Genomic DNA, 18,890 nt, shown 5'->3' with positions numbered 1-18,890 from the left:
GACCAAAAGGAGGAGGAGGGGGGGTGAGACCGAATCAAGACAGAGACCAAAAGGAGGAGGGGGGGGGGGGGGGTGAGACCGATTCAAGACAGAAACCAAAAGGAGGAGGAGGGGGGTGAGACCGAATGAAGATAGAGACCAAAAGGAGGAGGGGGGGGGTGAGACCGATTCAAGACAGAGACCAAAGGGAGGAGGAGGGGGGGGGGGGGGGGTGAGACCGATTCAAGACAGAGACCAAAAGGAGGAGGAGGGGGGGGTGAGACTGATTCAAGACAGAGACCAAAAGGAGGAGGAGGGGTGGTGAGACCGATTCAAGACAGAGACCAAAAGGAGGAGGAGGGGGGGGTGAGACCGATTCAAGACAGAGACCAAAAGGAGGAGGAGGGGGGGTGAGACCGATTCAAGACAGAGACCAAAAGGAGGAGGAGGGGGGGGTGAGACCGATTCAAGACAGAGACCAAAAGGAGGAGGAAGGGGGGGGGGGTGGTGAGACCGATTCAAGACAGAGACCAAAAGGAGGAGGAGGGGGGGGGGGGGGGTGAGACCGATTCAAGACAGAGTCCAAAAGGAGGAGGGGGGGGTGAGACTGATTCAAGACAGAGACCAAAAGGAGGAGGGGTGGTGAGACCGATTCAAGACAGAGACCAAAAGGAGGAGGAGGGGGGGTGAGACCGATTCAAGACAGAGACCAAAAGGAGGAGGAGGGGGGGGGGGGGGGTGAGACCGATTCAAGACAGAGACCAAAAGGAGGAGGAGGGGGGGAGGAGGGGGGGAGAGACCGATTCAAGACAGAGACCAAAAGGAGGAGGGGGGGGGGGGTGAGACTGATTCAAGACCAAAAGGAGGAGGAGGATGGGGGGTGAGACCGAGTCAAGACAGAGACCAGAAAAATGCAAGTCCGATTCAAGTCCAAGATCGGTACTAATCAAGTCTGAGTCAAGACCAAGATTGTAATAATGTCAAATCGCCACCATAATTACAGTTAAAAATGTCCAGTATTTTGGGTTCCTATTTCAGGAAAAAAAATGGATTCTTTAAACGTTCAGAATGGTGAAGAAATGCATGCTGAGGGAAAATAGAGAGCCACTGTAAAAATAACTAGTAAGAGCAACTTTCAAACAATATCCACCACTGTTCCCTACCAGCGACTTCAAATCGAATCACATTTTATTGGCCGCATACACATATTTATCAGATGTTATTTTTGGTGTAGCGAAATGCTTGTGTTCCTAGCTCCAACAGTAGAGTAATAACCAACAATAGACAACAATACACACGTATCTAACAAGTAAAATAATGGAATCAAGAAATATTGAAATATTAGGACGAGCAATGTCGGAGTCTGGAGTATATATACACTACCAGTCAAAAGTTAGGACACACCTACTCATTCAAGGGTTTTTCTTTATTTGTACTATTTTCTACATTGTAGAATAAGAGTGAAGACATCAAAACTATGAAATAACACATATGGAGTCATAAAGTAACTATAAAAGTGTTAAACAAATCAAAATATATAATATAGACTCTTCAAAGTAGCCACTCTTTGTCTTGAGTTGGACCGCAGAGTGAAGGAAAAGCAGCCAACAAGTGCTCAGCATATGTGGGAATTTCTTCAAGACTGTTTGAAAAACATTCCAGGTGAAGCTGGTTGAGAGAATGCCATGAGTGTGCAAATCTGTCATCAAGACAAAGGGTGGCTACTTTGAAGAATCTCAAATATAAAATATATTTTGATTTGTTTAACACTTTTTTGGTTACTAAATGATTCCATATGTGTTATTTCATAGTTTTGATGTCTTCACTATAATTCTACAATGTAGAAAATAGTACAAATAAAGAAAAACCCTTGAATGTGTAAGTGTTTCCAAACTTTTGATTGGTAATGAAACAGGCAGGGAGCAGGCCCCGAACCCTAGCCCGAGGTCCAGCGCGCTATCGACTGTGCCCCAAAAGCACGCTCAAACGGCAGAGTCGATATCCGCTTTTATAAACCCAGGGTCGTTACACTATATATATAAATATGTGATGGGATATATAGACAATATGTATATGCTTACGGTTAGAATAAGTAGTATATCAGAAGAATATTATGTGTACAGGAATAGTTAAATAGGACAGGCTTTGACTAGAATACAGTATATACATATGAAATGGGTAAAACAGATTTAAAGACATTCTGATGAGCGCAACAACGTTTGTGGATATTTTATCAACGAAAGTAGAAATCAGCAATCTTACGAGTAAAGTAGCAAGCCCAGGTTTCAATAGGCGATAAGAAATGAATGTGTCATGAAAGAAGCGTGGATATTTGACCTGGCAAAGAGATTTTATGCGCTGACTGAATGGGAGCTGATAATCAGGCTACGAGTTTTTTTTTTTTTTAATGAGCTGGTCTCGGAAATAAATTACGAGTCCTCACTTTCTTAGATCGAGTAAAAATGTATCCGACACCAAGGCAATATTCTCAATGTGGTCTCAAGACCGAACAGTACAACACTGCTGTCCTGTCCGGTGTGTATGGTATCCGGTAGCGATCACAGCGAAGGGTGGCGCTATTTCACCTAGTGACCATGGTTGAAATTCTTCTGTCTGAAAATGTTTTTTTGATGACACTGCGGTGGTAGTAGTTAGTAAGCAGCAGTGCTGTGTTCAACTACTTGTGGAAACTTGGAAACTCGGAAATTTCCGACTTGCTAACTAGTTATAGTTATACACGTGCCGTGTTGAACGACTCATCAAGTCGGACATTTCTAAGTGTCATAGTTCCGACTAGCATTTTAACGCGGCCTAAGCAGGCAAGCACCCCTCACGAGCGATCTATTGTGATCATCGGTTCGCACAACTGGTATGTTCTCCTACCGAAAAGGGAACGGAACACTCGCTACTGCTTCTTTTCCACCAGGGTTATAACTTCGAATCCTCAATAGTCATGCTGGAAGCAACACCTTCGCATATTTAGGCGACATTATCGGAGATAATAAACTAGTACACGCAGACAACAAATTATTCCTCTTTTTACGGCGTGTGGAAGGACTGCATCCGGCCTGAAAAGAAACTCCGGGGACAGGGATACTGGTCGGAACAACGCACATCGTTTCTGGTGAGCGCTATAGTTACATTTTCTTATGGGTCCGATATTGCAACAAATGTTAGCCTACTGTACAAGTGGCTTGGTGATAACGGCTTGCGGTGGCTACATTCATAGAACAACAACGACAAGACACATTCTAACCTGCATTGTCACAAAATGGGGTAACAATGTTTTCTTCACTGCTGTGTGTTTGTCCATGCATTTCAATTTGTTATTGTTGGGGACAGGCTGTTTTCTATTGGAGTTATCCGGTCCTGCCTACTTGGCTTTGGGATGTAAACTGGATACCCTCTCCACTGAGAATAATTACACGTCTAAAAGGCACGCCGCTACTATCATGTTTTATGTGGGATAGATAAGTGTGCACTATTTGGTGCTGAATTCGCAGAAATATGTTCTTGTTTGATAAGGAAAGGTACAATTATTTCCCAAAACAGGGTTTAAGAGGAACCAAAATAAAATATTAATTGAAAACATATTTGGCAAAAAACCCACCACATTATCCTTACTTGTTTAGAATGTAGGCTTATGTGGGCTTGTATTGGGTAAACCCATTTAAATTCAAACACTTTTTGACAGCATCCCTTTTGATATAAACAACATTCCATATGTTTGCCCATGGAAGAAGTGGTCAGAAAGTTAAATTTTTGGACCTGAATGCCAAAACATTCAAGAGATAAAGCTGCTCAAAGTTGTCACATTTTGCATCCCCCCCCCAACCATGAGACAACCGTCTTCATCACTGTAAAATATACATTGTTGTTTGATCTCATTTATAAGCGTACAAACTATTTGATCTATTTTATTATTTATTGAAAATGTAAAAAAAAAAAAAAAAGTTTGGGGTAATTTTTAAACAATGTCAAATATTTTAAAAAATGCGTAAGCCACAATTTTTTTCTCATATTATAATAATTCATTTAATTTGTAAAGAGCTTCTCACACCTAAGCCCCCCCCCCCCCCCCCCCCCCCCCCCCCAAAAAAAAAAACACAATCCAAAACACACAACATAGACCACAAACAAAGCTATATAATGGTGTCGTCAGATCTGAGGGACAAGAAAACATAATTAGCAGAGGTCCTTGAAAGCTTTTCTTAAGAGCTGTGCCTTAATGCAGAGTCTCTGTCCTCCTTTATGTTGTTGCTTACACCCTATTTCACATCATCTGAGGTTTTTGTGTTGTGCCTGTCATCGATTGAGACACAACATGCTCTTGAATACAGGATGAGTGTCATTTCAGTCATAGAAATATAATTAATTCCTACCATTAAAAATGACCGCTGGTCCACCCACTGTTGAATGCCAACTTAAATGGTCACGTCTATTCTATTGTCTATATTTCTATGATTTACAATAGGTTTCCTATGGATGATTGACAGTATAATTTAAAACAACTGATATTCCCATTCAAGTCAACATTATCTGATGTGTGGACCTCCAACCATCTTTATACCATTTGAATGTTGATGTTAATATCTGATTACCAATTTATTCAAGAGCCTGCTGTCTCAACCGAGGGCAGCACAACACAAACCGTAGACGATGTCAAATAGGAACTAAGCTACAACATCTGTAAATATATTTTAAAAATTGGAGTTTACATGTTTTTTTGATAATTTGCGTTAAATGTCCATTTTTATTATGAGAAAAAAAATCTGAAACACTGTTTGTAAACCTTTTTAAATGATATCAATCTAAACCATTTGTCTTTTCCAGTGATGAAGATGTGCAGGGCTCTACAGTGCGACCATTTTACTCGCGTACGTGTAAATAGTTTTCTGTGCGACCTGGAATTTAAATTTAGGACCACCAGTACACCTAGAAAAATGGATTCTAGCTTCAATACCTCAAATATTTTTCATTGTGCGCCTACATTTTTCAACTTAGGCACACCTGTGCTCCTTGTAAAAATATAAGTTCAGTGTGAAGCTATGACATGGATGTCTTATGGCACATATGTCAGAGTCAAGGCCCGCGGGCCACATCCGGCCCGCGAGAAGGTTTTTTACGGCCCCTGGGATGATCTTGATTTATTATTAGAACCGGCCCGCAGACCGCAGCAAGCCGGCAGCCCGCAGATCTTTTACACGCACCAATACTACATTTCCCACAATGCAACGGTGACGCACCGAGCAGTAGGCTGCTTCATTTCAATATTTATTGGCACAGCAGTCGTCAGCATCACAGTAAAATTAACTTTCAGATACCCATCAAAAATGGCAAAACGGAAGGTGGACACTGAGAACCGGGGGTTTCAAACAAGGTGGGAGTCGGAGTATATGTTCACGGAGGTAGCTGGAAAACCTGTGTGTCTTCTGTGTGGAGAAAGTGTGGCGGTACTGAAAGAGTATAATCTGAGACGACATTATGAAACGAAACACGCGGACAAAAACAAGAATATGGACATGGAACAAAGGCTACAAAAGGCAGAGGAATTAAAACGAGGCCTCAAATCTCGACAGGCTCTGTTCAAAAAAGCCAAATCACAAGGCCAGGCTGCTGTCAAGGCCAGTTTTATTTTGGCAGAAGAGATCGCTAAATCAGCCCGGCCATTTACGGAGGGGGATTTCATCAAAAACTGCATGATTAAAGTTTGTGACGAAGTTTGCCCAGAAAAAAGGCAACTCTTTTTAAATGTGAGTCTGAGCAGAAACACCATTGCCGAGAGAGTAGACCAGTTGTCCATCAATCTAAAAGAGCAGCTTGTGAAAAAGGGAAAAGATTTCATTGCATATTCCTTGGCTGTGGATGAGAGCACCGACATTTCTGACATTGCCCAGTTGTCAATTTTCATCCGCGGAGTGGACTCCAGCCTAAGCGTGACAGAGGAGTTTTTGGCTTTACGTCCTATGCATGGCACAACTACGGGGCATGATTTGTATGAAGAGGTGTCAAGATGTGTAAATGAGATGGAGCTGCCTTGGGAAAAACTCGTGGGTTTGACAACCGACGGAGCACCTGCGATGTGTGGACACAGGAGCGGACTGGTGGCGAAGATACGGGAAAAGATGCAAGAGGAAAACGCGACAGGTGAGCTGACAGCTTATCATTGTATCATACACCAGGAAGCGTTGTGCGGTAAAGCCTTGAAAATGGAGCATGTAATGAGCATCATCACGCGCACAGTTAACTTTATCAGAGCCAAAGGTTTGAATCACCGCCAGTTCAAGGCATTTCTGACGGAGTTAGAAACGGAGCATGGTGATTTGCCTTATCACACAGAGGTGCGATGGCTAAGCCAGGGAAAGGTGCTTCAAAGATGTTTCGAGCTTCGTGAGGAGATTTGTCTGTTCTTGGACAGCAAAGGGAAAGACACAACACAACTCCGAGACGAAATGTTTCTGTGTGAAATGGCTTTTCTGTGTGACATTACGAGTCATCTGAATGCAATGAACTTGCAGCTGCAGGGTCGGGATCATGTCATCTCTGATATGTACAGTACAGTGAAGGCATTTAAAACCAAACTGACTCTGTGGGAGACGCAGATGCGGAAAGAAAATTTGAGCCACTTTCCCAGCTGCCAGACCATGAAAGAGAAGCTTTCTACCAGTGCGTTCCCGAGCGCACAGTTGGCTGATAAAATAGGTATGCTTGCCGCTGACTTTCGACGCCGATTTGCTGACTTTGAAGCACAAAAAAGCAGGTTGGAACTGCTCGGTAACCCATTTGCTGTTGACGTGGAAAGCTCACCACCAAACCTCCAAATGGAGTTGATTGACCTCCAATGCAATGATGCACTGAGGGCAAAATATGCGGCAGTGGGTGCTGCGGAGTTCGCCCGTTTCCTCCCCGACACAATGCCCCAGCTGCGCATCCAGGCTGCTCAAACGTTGTCTATGTTTGGCAGCACATACCTGTGTGAACAACTGTTTTCTTTGATGAACCTGAACAAAACATCACACAGAAGTCGACTTACTGCTGAACACCTCCACTCAATTCTGAGGATTTCCTCAGCTCAGAGCCTTACCCCGAACATTGATGAACTTGTGGAAAAGATGGGACACCACCAAGTATCACCCTCAACCTCAAACAAGTGAACATTACTGTGCAATCACATATTTAGAGTTTTTACTCAGTTCAAGTTTAAAAGTTAAAGTTTAATATTTGTTTTCACTGCATGTTACTTCTCCTTAAACAAAGTGTTGTTTTTGATTAATAGATTTTTGCACTTTATTTTATTGTATTTCAATCCAATTATATTTTAAAAATATTTCAGTTGAGTGGATGATAGAAAATTGCTATTATTGTTTTTTTCTTTGAAGTAAATTTAGCCCACTTTTGCTAAAATAGAAAATATAGGCTACTGATGGTGCCTTGAATACCGGTTTCTTTCATTTAATGTTCATGTTATGGGGATTTTTATATAAAGGAAATTTGTCTTTTGTGTCTGTTGAAAATTAAAGATTACTGACAGAGCCATAAGAAAATATTGCTTTATTTATCTGATCATATTGGAATATATTTGTTAGGTTTTCAGTAGGTTCAATTAGGTTCACTAGACTATATGCGTCATTTAAAAAATTTTCAATGAACATTCGAACAGTCCGGCCCTCGGCTTGTAGCTAAATTTTTTATTTGGCCCTCCGTCCATTTGACTTTGACACCCCTGTCTTATGGTATAGTGGGGTATGCAACATGGGGCCATTTTGAGCACCTGTATCTCTTGAATGTGTTGGCGTTCAGGTCCAAGAAGTCACTTTCTGAGCACTTCTATAATGGGCTAATATGTATGTAAGGTTTCGTTCAAATCAAAAAGGGGTGCCGTCAAAAAGTGACTGAATTCAAATGAGTTGACCGTATTATTGTGAAGTGATGGTACCCAACATTCATTTACTTTATATTTTAAATCTCTCACGCTTTATGTTTTAAGTGGACCCCTAGGAAGAGGCGCTGCTGCATGTGCCGTAGTTAATGGGGATCCTAATAATCTAAACTTGTTTGTTTTCCAAAATATTTTCTAGAACAAAATCATTTTTGAATGAAATCCTTTAAAATGAAATCCTTCGTATATATGCCAATCCTCTCCCAGAAGTCTTTAGTTTACCTCTATGTAAAACCTACATTCTGTACATTCTCTATTAATGTGAGTTAAATATAATGGATTGCATCCAAGATCCCAAAGAAATATTAGTGATTATCTTCACGTTTCTTTTGAATTTGTGTCGTGTGGAGAATGGAGATCAAATCAAATGTTATTTGTCACATGCGCCAAATACAACAGGTGTAGACCTTACTGTGAAATGCTTACTTACAATCCCTTGACCAACAATGCATTTCAAGAAATAGAGTTAAGAAAATATTTACAAAATAAAGTAAAAAAATCAAAGTAACACAATACATTTACTACATTTACATAACAATAACGCGGCATACAGGGGGTACTGAGTCAATGTGCGGGGGTACAGGTTAGTCGAGGTAATTTGTAAAGTGACTATTCATAGATAATAGGCAGCGAGTTGCAGCAGCGTAAAAACAAAGGGGGGTGTCAATGTAAATAGACCGGGTGGCCATTTGATTAATTGTTCAGCAGTCTTACAGCTTGGGGGTAGAAGCTGTTAAGGAGCCTTTTGGTCTGAGACTTGGCGCTCCGGTACTGCTTGCCAAGCGGTAGCAGAGAGAACAGTCTATGACTTGGCTGACTAGAGTCTTTGACAATTTTTTGGGGTCTAGTATATAGGTCCTGGATGTTAGGAAGCTTGGCCCCAGTGATGTACTGTACCGTCAGATGCCGAGCAGTTGCCATACCAGGCGGTGATGCAACCACTCAGGATGATCTCGATGGTGCAGCTGTAGAACTTTTTGAGGATCTGGGGACCCATGACAAATCTTTTCAGTCTCATGGTGTAGAGAAGGTGGTGTTGTGCCCTCTTCACGACTTTCTTGGTGTGTTTGGATACAAGGGCGGGGACGATACTAAACTCAGCAAAAAAAGTAACGTCCCTTTTTCAGGACCCTGTCTTTCAAAGATAATTTGTAAAAATCCAAATATCTTCATTGTAAATGGTTTAAACACTGTTTCCCATGCTTTTTCAATGAACCATAATCAATTTATGAACATGCACCTGTGGAGCGGTTGTTAAGATACTAACAGCTTACAGACGATAGGCAATTAAGGTCACAGTTATGAAAACTTAGGACACTAAAGAGGCCTTTCTACTGACTCTGAAATACTCCAAAAGAAAGATGCCCAGGGTCCCTGCTCATCTGCGTGAACGTGCCTTAGCCATGCTGCAAGGAGGCATGAGGACTGCAGATGTGACCAGGGCAATATATTGCAATAGGCGTCTCACAGTACGGACAAGACAGCGCTACAGGGAGACAGGACGGACAGCTGATCGTCCTCACAGTGGCAGACCACGTGTAACAACACCTACACACGATCGGTACATCTGAACATCACACCTGGTGGACAGGTACAGGAAGGCAACAACAACTGCCCGAGTTACACCAGGAATTGCCAATCTGTCCATCAGTGCTCAGACTGTCCGCAATAGGCTGAGAAAGGCTGGACTGAGGGCTTGTAGATCTGTTGTAAGGCAGGTCCTCACCAGACATCACCGGCAACAACGTCACCTATGGGCACAAACCCACCGTCGCTGGACCAGACAGGACTGGTAAAAAGTGTTCTTCACCGACGAGTCGTGGTTTTGTCTCACCAGGGGTGATAGTCGGATTTGCGTTTATCATCGGAGGAATGAGCGTTACACCGAGGTCTGTACTCTGGAAAGGGATCGATTTGGAGGTTGGAGGGTCTGTCATGGTCTGGGGCGGTGTGTCACAGCATCATCGGACTGAGCTTGTTGCCATTGCAGGCAATCTCAATGCTGTGCGTTACGGGGAAGACATCCTCCCTCGTGGTACCCTTCCTGCAGGATCATCCTGACATGACCCTCCAGCATGTCAATGCCACCAGCCATACTGCTCGTTTTCTGTGTGATTTCCTCCAAGACAGGAATGTCAGTGTTCTGCCATGGCCAGTGAAGAGCCCGGATCTCAATCCCATTGAGCACGTCTGGGACCTGTTGAATTGGAGGGTGAGGGCTAGGGCCATTCCCCCCAGAAATGTCTGGGAACTTGCATGTGCCTTGGTGGAAGAGTGGGGTAACATCTCACTGCATGAACTGGTAAATCTGGTGCAGTCTATGAGGAGGAGATGCACTGCAGTACTTAATGCAGCTGGTGGCCACACCAGATACTGACTGTTACTTTTGATTTTGACCCCACCCCCTGTTCAGGGACACATTATTCCATTTCTGTTAGTCACATGTCTGTTGAACTTATTCAATTTGTCTCAATTACTGAATCTTGTTATGTTCATACAAATATTTACACATGTTAAGTTTGCTGAAAATAAATGCAGTTGACAGTGAGAGACCGTTTTTTTTTTTTTTGCTGAGTTGAGTTCACAATATTTTTCCATGGCAAAAATGAAAACACGAAGCAGACCAAACTCTTTGGTCCTCTAAAAATCTGTTGTATGTCAAATATTGTTTGTTTATAGCTTGGAAAATAAATCAATGTGACTCTAGATGACAACATAATGATGTTAGTTGCCAACATTTCGGCAGTTTTCCTAAAGAAGTTAAATCTGCTTTGTTTTGTTTCCTTGTCACGATACAGGTATTGTCCCGGCCCTATGAGATACATGGTGATACATTAGTTGGCATGACAGAGCCTTGCTACTTGGCAGACAGAACCCCGTAGAGCAGCTTTACAGGACAGACTGCAGGAGGGTGTTTCTCTGGGTTCACTTCAAGGAGGACTCGAGTGGTAGTCAGTCGTTTTCATGGCATTCCGTGTGTGTGTGTGGCAGGATGTCCTGAAGGAAGACGTCATTGTTCTGAATGTGATCTCACTCAGCCTGAGGGACAGTGTACACACACACACACAGGGGAGTTCTGGCCCAGAGCAGGCACTAGCTTTACAAAAGAAGTGTAGTCTATTGTGTATCTAGCCTGGAGCCGGTTGTTATAGTGTACTGATTACCGGTATTGTAAAGTTGGAATAACCAGTGTGTGTATATATTGTTACTCCTATGTTGGAGTCAAGACCAGTTGGAAAGTACGTCAACCTGAGTTCATGTTTAGACCTGGTTGTGGGACTGTTATTTTTTGTTTTTGGTGTCAGAAATGTCAAGCTGTTGTGCCTAAAGGCGTCCGTCTGCTTCCTGGCCGAAGCGGTTTGGAAGAGTTTGTGCATATGACAACATTTTGTGATGTTTTTGGACTTTTTTTTCGGCTGTTTTGGCACACATTTTTTTTCTGAAGGCAAGCCAAAGTTCGGAGCTGAAGTCTACGCCCCTTCATCGGTGATTGGTCAACAGTAGGGATTCTTTGTTGTCATTCATTGAGAGATGACTAATTTTCATGCAAATTCTTTCATTGACAAATACTGCACGAAACATCTCAGTTAGATGTAAAATTGCGCGACTAAGATTTCTTCTGCAAAAACATCAAATTAATGACAGATTTCTTGAGTTATCTGAGTTTAATTCAGACTATTTTGAGTTAGCCAGTATTTACTATGGCGTCTCAAAATGGACAAACAGTACTATGACAGATTGAACAATGAGACAGATATTTCACTGGATGTTTAAATGTGAAGTATCTGCTTAGCGTTTCCACTCACTACCAAATATGGCAGTGAGAGGAAGCCCACTGGCGGGCAGTGGGAGAGATGGAACCAGATGGATCGAGCACATTTGTGGATTGAGCACCATGTGCCAATAGGATCTCTCTAGCTCATGCTTGGCTCTGACTCCATCCTTGTTTGTTCTGCCCACTATGGCTCATTTGTTCCCATAGACCACAGCCTGTCGTTTCCTATCTTCGGTTAGTTAAAATAATCTATTGCCGCTTTTTAAAACGTTTTTCATGCGAAGGTCTTTGAAGGGATTATGTGAGCACATTCGTTCGGCTAGCAGAGTTGGGCTAGGTGCCAGCCGAACTGAACCATTCTGACACCTTAAAGACCCCGGTTCTACAGCTGCACAATCGAGAGCTCCATCACCGCCTGGTACGGCAACTGCACCGCCCTCAACCGAAAAGGCCCTACAGACGTTGGTGCGGAAGGCCCAATACATCACTGGGGGCCAGCTCCCTGCCCTCCGGGACATCTACACCAGGAGATGTCTCAGGAAGGCCCGAAAGATCGTCAAGAACTCCAGTCACCTGAGCCACAGACTTAACTCTATTATCATCTGGCAAGCGGTACCAGAGTATCAGGTCTCGCACCAACAGGCTCCAAGACAGCCTTTACCACCAGGCCATCAGACTGCTCAAAAGCTAAACCTAGCTGTCTCCCTGAACAGTCCTGCACCTTAGTGACTATATGCACCTTAGTGACTCTATGCACCTTAGTGACTATATGCACTGACTACTTACTCTCACTCACACAATGGAATTGACCCCAGCTGCTGTTCTAATATATACTATTGATTCCACTACCCACTTTATATTTGTAAATACAGTTCATTGCTACTATGCATAGCTGAAAATCTGTCCATGATCATTTAGCCCACGTTGTTCATCATTTTTGTTTGGAGGTCAATGAGTGTTGAGTTTGGTCAACAAAATATGTAATTGCTAATTTGGTACGTGAGACTTATTTGATAGAATAAAATGTATTTTTTTATTTAACCAGGCAAGTCAGTTAAGAACAAATTCTTATTTACAACGACGGCCAAGGAACAGTGGGTTAACTGCCTTGTTCAGGGGCAGAACGACAGATTTTTACCTTATCAGCTCGGGGATTCGATCTAACAACCTTTCGGTTACTGGCCCAAAGCTCTAACCACTAGGCTACCTGCCGCCCCAGTAATGGTTGGGTTGCTACGAATGCACTGATATAAGTGCGTGGCATTTCGGAAACATTGGGGGGGACAAGACAATCTGAGTTTTGCCTGGTGTCATAGAGATAGATGACTCATTATGGATATAACCCATTTTAGCATGGACTTTGCCATTGAGGGTTCCACCATTTTAAAATAGTCAACTGGGTAGGGATTCCTATGAGTTGGAAGAAATCAGCCAATGAAGAAGAAGAAAATTGACTACATTAAAATGGAGATAGCTTTGATGCTATCACAGATGCTATAATGGTACAGATACAAAGATGAGTCGATCTCTCTCATTGGCTAGAATGGTCCCACCTGATCTTGGTTCCCCCTGCATGCCTTCATCTTTAAGGACATGTATTTCCATTGTTAGAGCAGTCACATGTCTATCTTGTCACTATAGAAAATCTTTGGTAAAGCGGTGGTTGGAAAATGTGTAAATTGTCTTTGATACTCTGATTGGTTAGAGATGATACTCTGATTGGTTAGAGATGATCCTATCGCTGATGACTTTGTTTTGTCCAACACCTCTCGTGCCCCTCATCACCACAAGCGACTTTCACTGATGGCAGTCTCAGACTAAAGTATGTAGTGAACAACAGAGTAACAAAGAATTTAGTGTGAGTCGTCAGGCTATGCCAAAACTCCATCCCACACAAAACAGGCTGAATTTTCAAGCTGTCTTTTTAAACAGCTCTTACACTGAAAGGGTATTATCATCAGTTTCACAATTTTAGAGTATTATTTCAATCTCAGTGTGGAATAATTTCTATAAAACACAGGAAATCACATTTGTTACTGCACTGGGCCTTTAAGCAGACAGACCAATGACAGCTAGCTGAAGGTTAGTGTCGCCTCTCACTTGTCCCCAACAGAGCAGATGCCATGACACACGCTCGCGCACACACGGAACCCACACCGCACACTCCCCATTCCTGTAACTCTGGTCTATAAATAACCATTCATACCAAGTCTTCCTCTTTCTCTGCTGCATTAACATAATAGCATTCTGCCACCCAGGCTCCCAATGCAGCCCCTCCTGAAATGCAGTTGCCATAGACAACAAATCTTAGTGAGCAAATTTAGCTCCCAGGCCTGTCACCCAACTCTCTCAATTTACGGTCAGCCTGAAAAACAGACGCACACACACATCGCGCTCCGTACCGCATCGCCATGCACCTCCCAAATGTTGTAACAATGTGGAGGGCTCTGTATAGCTCCACATTGACATGATTGATTGACGGTAGGTGGGGGCGGGACATCCTGTATAAACACAAACTCACTTCCTTGACAACAGCTCTGCGCTGCTCCGCGAAGCACAAGAAGTATGAATGACCTGACTTCTGCCGTATCACCGAAAATGCTGCACGGTCAATGCAGACGTCGGATTGACCATGCGCCCACATACACAAAGCACTTCTCCTCAAAATGCGCTCTCTCCTGCCAGTTTGTGCACTTTCATTGTTTTAATAATTTCATTGTGTGAATTGTTTGATTGTTAGTGTATGTCAATTCCCCATTGCATATATCACCCGAGTACATTTAATGTCATGCTCTGATCCAGAGAAATTGTCATAAAATAGGCCTACTTCTTATCAGTGCTTGACTTACACTGAAATAGGTTCCGTTACTCATTTTGGATGCTGGTACTGTTTATATTTAGGTGCAGGAGCTCCACAATACTTTTGAGCTGATATTCTATAAGAGGAACAGGAGCTCAAGCAGTTAGCCTAGTGGTAGGTAGCCTAGTGGTTAGAACGTTGGGCCAGTAACCGAAAGGTTGCAAGATCAAAGCCCCGAGCTGACAAGGTTGACTATAAATCTGTTGTTCTTCCCCTGAACAAGGCAGTTTACCCACTGCTCCCTAGTAGGCCGCCATTGAAAATACACATTTCTTCTTACCTGACTTGCCTAGTTACATTTAAAAATATATATATATTTTAATTTTTTATTTTAAGTTCCTTGCAGACAGGGCATGTTTGCCAGGATATTTTCTAACTGCAGGCTGCAATGTTTTTATTTGTTGGCTTTATGTAGGTTATTTTCTACATATTTACATACATGAGAAAGGTTGCCGACTCCTCGTGTAGCCTATTACCTGGCAACTTTAGAGTAATGTCAGAATCTGTGAAATCCAGCAGGAGCGTAGTCCAGCAGGCAGGAGAGCGTAGTCCGGCAGGCAGGAGAGCGTAGTCCGGCAGGCAGGAGAGCGTAGTCCGGCAGGCAGGAGAGCGTAGTCCGGCAGGCAGGAGAGCGTAGTCCGGCAGGCAGGAGAGCGTAGTCCGGCAGGCAGGAGAGCGTAGTCCGGCAGGCAGGAGAGCGTAGTCCGGCAGGCAGGAGAGCGTAGTTGGCATACGCTTGATTCTTATTTTATTAAACCGTAAGTTTGAAAAATCAGACAAGCTCAATGCATATAGTTGATTGTATTAAAACACATAGGGTGTGTCGGTCTATATATGGAAAAATACACTTAAAAATACATATATTCTATTGGTCGAAAGAGCAGACGACTTTCGGTCAACCAATTTTTTTTTTTTAGTCTGGGACAGCCTCACAGTACAGGCAACTTTACTCCAGCAGGAGAAGGCTGGGTCTGGGGTAAAAACAGCCTCTCTAAAGCTATTAAGGTATATCCCAAATGGCACTTTGTTCCCTATTTAGTGCACTACTTTTGACCAGAACATCTAAAGCGGCTTCCTATTCCCTACATAGTTGGATTAGGGTGTAATTTGTGAGTCAACCCTAAAGGCCTACAGAGAACAATGTCTGTGTTTTGAGCCTCTGATATTCTGGCTCCCACCTGCCCTTACTGTCGATAAGGAAGCTCACACACCTTTGTGTGTGTGACTGGCGGCTGTGAAACAGGAGCTGTTATGTGGACGAGAGGGGGAGAGAAAGGCTGATAATTGGTGGCCTCTGTGATGATAATGTCGTTGCCTTTTGTCTCGTGTGTGTGTGTGTGTGTGTGTGTGTGTGTGTGTGTGTGTGTGTGTGAGTTGCTGGCTGTTTTATTTATTTATTTATTTTATTTTACCGTTATTTTACCAGGTAAGTTGACTGAGAACACGTTCTCATTTGCAGCAACGACCTGGGGAATAGTTACAGGGGAGAGGAGGGGGATGAATGAGCCAATTGTAAACTGGGGATTATTAGGTGACCATGATGGTTTGAGGGCCAGATTGGGAATTTAGCCAGGACACCGGGGTTAACACCCCTACTCTTACGATAAGTGCCATGGGATCTTTAATGACCTCAGAGAGTCAGGACACCCGTTTAACGTCCCATCCGAAAGACGGCACCCTACACAGGGCAGTGTCCCCAATCACTGCCCTGGGGCATTGGGATATTTTTTTTAGACCAGAGGAAAGAGTGCCTCCTACTGACCCTCCAACACCACTTCCAGCAGCATCTGGTCTCCCATCCAGGGACTGACCAGGACCAACCCTGCTTAGCTTCAGAAGCAAGCCAGCAGTGGTATGCAGGGTGGTATGCTGCTGTTGTGCTTTGTGACTCTCCACAAGGCCAGGGTCTTTGATGAAACCACTCCTGAGTGATTATCTCATTATGAACAAAGCGAAGGCCAGATTACCAAACAGATTTCTCTGGTTATGTCTTAAATAGCACCCTGCTCCCTATTTAGGGCACTACTTTAGACCAGAGCCCTGTGGGAATAGGGACCCATTTGGGATGTTGGCTATCTCTAGCTTGATCTCCATTATGAACAAAGGAACACGGATGTTGCCTCCTGCTTTTCTTTCTGTTTATATGTTGAGCTGGTACACAGCTGGCTAGTGAACAGACAGATCGCATCAGTCCTAGGATTCAGCTGTGTATTTAAGCAATAAGACACGAGGGGTGTGGCCAAATCAAATTCTATTGGTCACATGCACATATTTAGCAGATGGTATTGGTCACATGCACATATTTAGCAGACGGTATTGGTCACATGCACATATTTAGCAGACGGTATTGGTCACATGCACATATTTAGCAGACGGTATTGGTCACATGCACATATTTAGCAGACGGTATTGGTCACATGCACATATTTAGCAGACGGTATTGGTCACATGCACATATTTAGCAGACGGTATTGGTCACATGCACATATTTAGCAGACGGTATTGGTCACATGCACATATTTAGCAGACGGTATTGGTCACATGCACATATTTAGCAGACGGTATTGGTCACATGCACATATTTAGCAGACGGTATTGCGTGTGTAGGGGAAAGGCTTGTGTTCCTAGCCCCAACAGTGCAGTAATATCTAATAATACACAACAATACACACAAATCTAAAAGTAAAATAATGGAATTAAGAAATATAGAAATATTAGGACGAGGAATGTCGGAGTCCGCATGTGTGTGCTGCTGAGGAGTATTTCTGTCTGCAATAAAGCCCTATTGTGAGGGGGGGGATAATTCTGATTGGATGGGCCTGGCTGCCAATTGGGTAGGCCTGTGCCCTCCCAGGCCCACCCATGGCTGCATCCCTGCCCAATCAGAAATCCATAGATTTCACATAAATAAATTATTTCAATTGACTAATGTCCTTATTATGTACTGTACCTCAGAGTTCTCTCCTACTATCCAGGTCTGTACCCAAACAATTTGAATTTCTACTTTTAAAAATCCACCTCTCTAAAAACAAGTCTCTCACCGTTGCCGCCTGCTATAGACCACCCTCTGCCCCCAGCTGTGCTCTGGACACCATATGTGAACTGATTGCCCCCATCTATCTTCAGAGCTTGTGCTGCTAGGTGACCTAAACTGGGACATGCATAACACCCCAGCCATCCTACAATCTAAGCTTGATGCCCTCAATCTCACACAAATTATCAATGAACCTACCAGGTACCACCCCAAATCTGTAAACACGGGCACCCTCATAGATATCATCCTAACCAACTTGCCCTCCAAATACACCTCTGCTGTTTTCAACCAAGATCTCAGCGATCACTTCCTCATTGCCTGCATCCGTAATGGGTCAGCGGTCAAATGACCTCCACTCATCACTGTCAAAAGCTCCCTGAAACACGCTCCCTCATCCCGTCAGTAAAGGATGCCTGGTTATTTTTTTTAAATGCCTTCCTCACCATCTTAAATAAGCATGCCCCATTCAAGAAATTTAGAACCAGGAACAGATATAGCTCTTGGTTCTCTCCAGACCTGACTGCCCTTAACCAACACAAAAACATCCTGTGGCGTTCTTCATTAGCATCAAACAGCCCCCGTGATATGCAACTTTTCAGGGAAGTTAGAAACCAATATACACAGGCAGTTAGAAAAGCCAAGGCTAGCTTTTTCAAGCAGAAATTTGCTTCCTGCAACACAAACTCAAAAAACGTTCTGGGACACCGTAAAGTCCATGGAGAATAAGAGCACCTCCTCCCAGCTGCCCACTGCACTGAGGATAGGGAACACTGTCAGCACTGATAAATCCACTATAATTGAGAATTTCAATAAGCATTTTTCTACGGCTGGCCATGCTTTCCACCTGGCTACCCCTACCCCGGTCAACAGCACTGCACCCCCCACAGCAACTCGCCCAAGCCTTCCCCATTTCTCCTTCTCCCAAATCTAGTCAGCTGATGTTCTGAAAGAGCTGCAAAATCTGGACTCCTACAAATCAGCTGGGCTAGACAATCTGGACCCTTCTAAAAGGATCTGCTGAAATTGTTGCAACCCCTATTACTAGCCTGTTCAACCTCTCTTTCGTGTCGTCTGAGATTCCCAAAGATTGGAAAGCAGCTGCGGTCATCCCCCTCTTCAAAGGGGGGACACTCTTGACCCAAACTGCCACAGACCTATATCTACCCTGCCTTTCTAAGGACTTCGAAAGGCATGTCAACAAACAGATTACCGACCATTTTGAATCCCACCGCACCGTCTCCGCTATGCAATCTGGTTTCAGAGCTGGTCATGGGTGTACCTCAGCCACGCTCAAGGTCCTAAA

General features: G+C 43.5%; 1 protein-coding gene across 3 annotated transcripts in view; it reads left to right on the top strand.

Annotated features, from left to right (window-relative positions):
* The first annotated feature begins 2,589 nt into the window (after positions 1-2,589).
* LOC129862004 (cyclin-dependent kinase 17-like) overlaps positions 2,590-18,890 on the top strand; it is a 71,431-nt gene continuing 55,130 nt past the window's right edge. For 2 of the 3 annotated variants that reach the window (XM_055933275.1, XM_055933274.1), the window contains exon 1: positions 2,591-3,103. The gene's annotated coding sequence lies outside the window, so the exon portion shown is untranslated. Of the gene's footprint in view, positions 3,104-18,890 lie in introns of all 3 variants that reach the window. The other variant, XM_055933276.1, reaches the window with a different exon arrangement.

This window comes from Salvelinus fontinalis, chromosome 9 (genome assembly GCF_029448725.1).
Source record: "Salvelinus fontinalis isolate EN_2023a chromosome 9, ASM2944872v1, whole genome shotgun sequence".
In the NCBI taxonomy this organism is placed as follows: Eukaryota; Metazoa; Chordata; class Actinopteri; order Salmoniformes; family Salmonidae; genus Salvelinus; species Salvelinus fontinalis.
This window is presented reverse-complemented; position numbering and strand designations above follow the sequence as displayed.